Below are 6,813 nucleotides of genomic sequence, written 5' to 3'. Positions count from 1 at the left end.
AGATCAAAGACCTAAAGGTAAGACCTAAAACTATAAAACACTGAGAAGAAAACATTGGAGGAAAGCCTCACGAATCTGATCTGGCAACAACTTCATGGATAGGATATCAAAAGCGCAGACAAAAAAAAAAAAAAAAAAAACCAACAACAACAATAGGGGCGCCTGGCTGGCTCAGTTGGTAGAGCACGCGACTCTTGATCTCAGGGTCATGGGTTCGGGCCCCACGTTGAGTGTAGAGATTCCTGAAATAAATAAAACTTTAAAAATACATTAAAATTGTTTTAAAAAGAAAAGGATAGATAAATGAGATTTCACTGAAGTTAAGAACTTTTGTGCATTAAAGAACACTATCAAGGGTCGCCTGGGTGGCTCAGTCAGTGAAGCGTCTGCCTTCAGCTCAGGTCATGATCCCAGGGCCCTGGAATCGAGCCCCTCATCGGCCTCCCTGCTCAGCGGGGAGCCCGATTCTCCCTCTCACTCTCCCTCTGTGGCTCTCTCTCAAATAAATAAATAAAATCTTTTTTAAAAAGGATACTATCAAGAAAACAAAAAGATAACCTACTCAATGGGAGAAAATATTGGCAAATAATTTATCTGATAAGTCTCTAATAGCTGGAGTATATCAAGAACTCCTATAATTCAACAACAAAAAACAAAAATCCCAATTCAAAAATGGGCAAAGGACTGAATACAAGTATTTCCAAAGTAGATATACAGACGGCCAATAAGCACGTGAAAAAATGTGCAACATCACAATTCGTTACAGAAATGCAAATTAAAACCACAGTAAGATACCACTTCAAACGTACTACGAGGGCTATAATAACTAAACACACACACACACACACACACACACACACACACACACACACACACACAGGAAACAAGTGTTGGTGAGGATGTAAAGAAATTGAAACCCTCATAGGTTGCTGGTGGAAATGTTAAATGGTACAGCCACTGTGGAAAACAGTTTGGTGGTTTCTCAAAAGGCTGAACATGGAACTACCATAGAACCCAGCAATTCCACTCCAAAAGAACCGAAAGCAGGGACTCAAATAGATATTTGTACATAGCAGTATTATTCACAACAGCGCAAAGGTAGAAAAAAATGCAAGTGTCCATCAACAGATGAATGGATAAACAAAATGTGCTATATACATAACAATGGCCTAGTATCCAGCCATAAAAAGGAATGGAACTTGTTACGTTGCTACAACATGGATGAACCTTGAGACATTTTGCTAAGTAAAATAAGTGATACACAAAAAGACAAATATTATATGATTCCACATATATGAAGTCCCTAGAATAGTCAAATTCATAGAAACAGAAGGTCAAACAGTGGTTCCCGGGGCTGGAATGAGAGGAGAGAATGTGGGGTTATTTAATGAGGACAGAGTTTCAGTTTGGGAAGATGAAAAAGTTCTAGAGATGGATGGTGGTGATGGTTGCACAACAGTGTGAATATACTTAATAGCACTAAGTTGCATGTTTTAAAAATGGTTAAAATGGTAAGTATTAAGTTGTGCATATTTTACCACAATTAAAAAAAAAAAAACTTGAGAGATTTCCTGATTAAAAAAAAAAAAAACCCAGAACCAGAATCATCTGCTATCATTCCCTTTTCTAATTAATATCGTCAGCAAAGACATATTTCTCTACTTCTGTCCCGGCGTCCCATGTGTTCTAATTGTCTGCCGCTTTCTCTGTCCCCCCCACTGCTGTGAGCATCTTGAGGACAGAGGCTGGCTTTTCTTTATGACAGCAAGTTGGATGGGGATGTGGGCTTTGGATTCAGATAGGCCTTTGAGTCCAACTCCAAATCGGCAGTAACGAGCCAGGGGGCTTGAAGCAAGTTCTTAAAGCTCTACTGTGACTGTGCTTTCTCACGTGCAACTCGGAGATTGTTCTAAATGAGCAGATCCCGGGGCGCCTGGGTGGCTCAGTCGGTGAAGCATCTGGCTTCGCCCAGGTCATGATCCCGGGGTCCTGGGATCGAGTCCCGCGTTGGGCTCCCTGCTTGGCGGGGAGCCTGCTTCTCCCTCTGCCTGCCGCTCGCCCTGCTTGTGCTCTCTCTGACAAATAAATACAATCTTTAAAAAATCATCTTAGTTATAATAGCATTAATTTTAATGATTAAAATGAAATGATTTTTAATGTGAAAAACTAATAACTTTAATAAGTATAGTGATTTATATTATACTTATTACACCTAACACCTAGCGCGGGCCTAGCATATAGAGCTGGATAGTGGCAGGTGAGTCCCAGGCGATGTGTTTCCACCACACTGTAGTTGCCAGTTATTCCTAGCTCGTCTCCCCCCTAGACTGGCAGTTCTTTGAGGGTGAAACTAGGTCTTACCTCAGTGTCTGGAGCATGTTGTATAGTGCTTGGTACATGGTTGAAAATCAGTACATTCCCCAGAGATCGTCTCCAGACCTGGGAGGTCTTGTGATTATTTTTAATGAGGAATAGCATTTCCTTGTTCATGCTTCCTAATTAGAATGTAGCAGTACAGAAAGTCGCATTGTATTTGCCTATTTACTTGTTTGCCTCCCTTGTCTAGACTGTGAGTGCCCAGAGACAAGGGACTGTCCTTCATTCATCTTTGTGTCCCAACATCAAGCAGGGCCTGACATATACTAGCAGGTGCTCAGCGTATGTGTAATGCATGAAAGAAGCGGACTGAAATTGGATCAGATGTTTGCATTTTCCCTTATTAAAGAATGCTTACACTGGGGAGGGCCAAGTCCTGGAAGAGCGCTTGGGATAGAGTAGGCACTCAGCGAATGCTCTTAAATGAATGAATGAATCTTATTCCCTCCCTATACAGATGGTCGATGTGAGGCTTGGGTTTTTCCTTTCCAGAGAAGGACACCATAGAACGTTTCCTACTCAACATCTTGTAAGCGTGTTTAAATGATCTCCTTCTCATCATGAACTTAGGCTTATACAAATAAATAGGAGTCTGTCCATGTTTTCAGGTGTTAGGAGGACATCAGAGATGATGATGGATTGAGGGGATACCCACAGGGAAAATAATAAAAGCCCCAAGAATTCTCCATCGGAAGGACATTAAAGGAGTAGACAAAGAGGAAGAGAAAGAAAAAACAAGGAATGTAGGAGAGAGAAAACTCCTAGATGTTTGCACCCTGCAATCTGGAGGGGAGAAATTAATAGAGCATCACTTTTCTTTAGAATGATGGTAGTCTTACCACCCTGCTCTCTGGCTCCCCTGCGGTCTCCTCCTGCTTGCAGGCCCTTAGAAAATATTTTCCAGCTTGCTGGCTAGTTCACATGCTCTCGCTGTTTGCAGTGTGGGGAGTCTAGGTTAAAAACAGTCCAGTGACTTCGGTCTCTTGTGCATACTTGTCTCTGCCTTCTGAGTTCTATATGGAGAGCTCCCCACTTCCTTTTAAAAAAGCACTACGAGGGGCGCCCGGGTGGCTCAGTCAGTTAGGCGGCTGCCTTCGGCCCAGGTCATGATCCCGGGGTCCTAGGATCGAGCCCCCGCGTCGGGCTCCCTGCTCACCGGGAGTCTGCTTCTCCCTCTGCCTCTGCACGCCCCTCCTTGTGTGCTTTCTCTCTGCTTTCTCTCTCTCTCTCAAATAAATAAGAAATCTTTTAAAAATAGATAAAATATCACTATGAGATTGCGTGGAGTGGATGCCCTCCTTGGAACGCACTTGACCATTAGGAGCAGTGAGTCACTCCATCCCGGAATATGTGGATCCTCCCCATCACCAGCAAATCCCCCGAGATGTGGTGCAGCCAGGGAGCGGTTACAAGCAGCAGTATTGAGGGTCAGCCCAAACCTGCTGCCCCTGGTTACGCAGGGCTGTCAGCTGTGTCTGCAGGCAGCCCTGCGTGGCATCCATTCTCCATGGCGGATCTTGCAATCCGTCCACAGTCGGGTCAGGCCTCACAGGGACCCAGATTTTAGCTCCAGTGACAGGTTAAATCCTGCTAGAACAAACTGTGTGGGCTGGTGCCAAATTCCTTTGCTGTACAGGAACTCAGCTATAATAAATAATGCTTGAGATCCAGCCATCAGTGGGACTTCCTGCCATATGGAGTTTGTGTGTGTGTGTGTGTGTGTGTGTGTGTGTGTGTGTGTGTGTGTGTGTGATGATATTTTGTAACACCCGTTGACCTGCATCATTTGGGGCCCTACCGGGCTTCCTTTCCAAGCCTGAGTGTCTGAAGAGGGCTGGTTACTCAGGCGATGGCTTTGTAAGGGTCCTTTCATCCTTCGATACTTGGTAGCAAAGGTAGTGTTGAGATACACAAAAGTGAGACTTCCCCCATTTTCACAAAGAAGAGGCCTGTAAGTATCTCTGATTAGAAAAGGCAAACGAGGCGTCAGTTTGTCAAAAATATACCAACATAAGACAACAACGCTGAAACCTCTGGAGCTTTACAAAGAAATGATACAAATGGTGTATGCTGTCTCACGGCACAGTCTCATCTTATCGGTAGACAAGTCTTTTGGATTCCTTTTGCATCTGTTGTTTGAAAATCCCTCCTCATTCGGGTGTACCCTATCCACACAGCCCTGCGCGACTCTTGCGCCCATTACCACTTTGCTCAGAATTCCCATATTCTAGGAGATCTTGTCTTTGCTATATGCCATTTAGCACCTCAACGTCATCTATTGTCCCAATGAGAAGAGCTCTTAGATCCAACCTAGAGTGCCAGACACACGCTGGGCTGCGTTCTGAGGATACAGGGAGGTTTTATCCTTCCGTGCGGTGCTCATGGGCGAATGAGGAGGAGAACCCAGGACTTGTGATCTGTTGTGATTCGTGGTGCAGAGAGGGGCACACCGTAGATACTTGAAACTACTCATTGCTTTATTTTCAGCACCGACTAGGTGCCAGGCGCCGTGCTGACACTTTCATCAGTATAATTCCTTTTTACAAATGGGAAAATGGAGGCCCCAGGGATTTAAATAAGGGCCAAGGTGACACAGTCAGTAAGCGGCAGGGCTGAGAAGGACCCTGCACTTCTTATCAACTTACAGCTTAACACCATTACCAACTAGTATTTCTCCTTCCGTGACTGGGGCAGGACATCCCAGATGGGAATGCGAAATGCTTTTTACCTAAGGAAATATGTGAGAAGTGGTGTGTAGGTGTGATTGGGGGCCAAGTAGAAAAGAGGCAGGGAATTAAATCACAGAGGGAAAAAAACCAAGTCAGAAACTACTGACCAATGGGAAAAAGGCCTCCTCCTCCTCCTCCTCCTCCTGCCAAACAGATTCTTTTGTTTATGAAGCTGATAGATCCGTTCCAGGTGTCAGTGATTGCAATTTGGGACTCTGGAAATTTAAAGAGGCCTGCCGCCTCTTCCAAGCTGGACGGCAGGGGGACTGTTCCCAGCCACGTACACTTCTCCAAAATTATATTCAAAGCAACTATCTGGGTATACAGCATGCAAAGCCATGCATGCTAAACTCCCATGGCCAAGGTCACATGATTCTACTTGGCACCAGGGCAAAGCCATGATATATTTAGAGCCTTTTGCCCTCACCACGTTGTTTCTTCTTCTCCTCAGCAAGTCCAAAGCGGAGGCAAGCCCAAGCGTGGATATATTCGTCCTGAATCCAGTGAGGCTGCCTATCAGAATACCCTACTGTTCGGTTGAATAGAAACATGAGCCAAACTACAGTCACCTCATGCCAAAACAGTTGAAAATTCTCTTTCGTTTCTCCACACACAGATTCAGACTTTTTGACACAAGGAAATGTAACAGCTATTAAAGCACAACTGAAAATATGCTGTGACTCAAGTGAAGATCACTTAAAGTTAGGGCGTCGTTGATTCCAAAATGAGCTATTTGAAGTGCGTAGTACAGAGATTAATAAGAACTTAAATTATTCTTAATTGTGACAATATTTCTTGGGGGTCGATATTTTCACTTAGGTGGAGGGACATTTGGGGGACCCTAGAGTTACTTAGCCCACCACTCATAAGCTAAAATGGATGTGCTCCTGCCAGAGATTTCAGTTGGCTGGGGTTCCCAACCTGGTCACTATCAGATGGCTCTAGAAGGTCTGGGAGACAGATGTACCCTCCCTCAGAAAGGATGGAGAGAAAAGATCCCACCTGATTTTTCACCGGTGAAGTTTCTGGGGGGGACTAACAGCATTCCTTGCGGTCAGGCTAACCAGGGCCAAGAATAACCACAGGAGTTTAGAATAATCTCCCCCAGGCATAAAATGCTGTCTGGGATAGGTTCAGTTACGGTATATATAGACTCTTCACTATGGTTAACAGATTGAGCTGGAACCTGGGATCATCATGACCCCAGGACAGAAGTCAAGGGCATCCTCCCCAGGCCACTGCAACCCGCTTCGATTTTCTCTGTTAGGCTGGTCTGAATTCTCGAAGTAATGGATCATGGCAATTTTGCACCTCTTTCCTAGGAAAAATCCTCTGCTCAGAAATAATCCAAAAAGCCTAGAAATGTCATGTCCCCTCTCCCCCCAGCCCCATTCTAACTCCACCCGACTATTCTCTCAATGCTGTCAGACTGAATCTTGACTTTGTGGACAGGACAGATCCTTAGGAAGGAGAGGGCCTGTAGGGGATCATCCAGTCCAACTGTCTCAGATTTACACCCGAGTTCAGTAGAAACCCAGATAGCTTAAGGGACTTGTCCAAGGTCCCTTGGCCAGTTTAGGGTACCTCACTCAGATGTCCAGTGTTGTTCCACTCTACCACCTTCTTTGTCTTAAGATCTCATTTCCAGGGGCACCTGGCTGGCTCAGTCAGTGGAGCATGCGACTCCTGATGTCAGGGTTGTGAGTTC

The sequence above is a fragment of the Eumetopias jubatus genome, unplaced genomic scaffold (genome assembly GCF_037043125.1).
Source record: "Eumetopias jubatus isolate StellerSeaLion01/CBP00866 unplaced genomic scaffold, mEumJub1_p1.0 scaffold_11, whole genome shotgun sequence".
NCBI classification, from domain to species: domain Eukaryota; kingdom Metazoa; phylum Chordata; class Mammalia; order Carnivora; family Otariidae; genus Eumetopias; species Eumetopias jubatus.
This window is presented reverse-complemented; position numbering follows the sequence as displayed.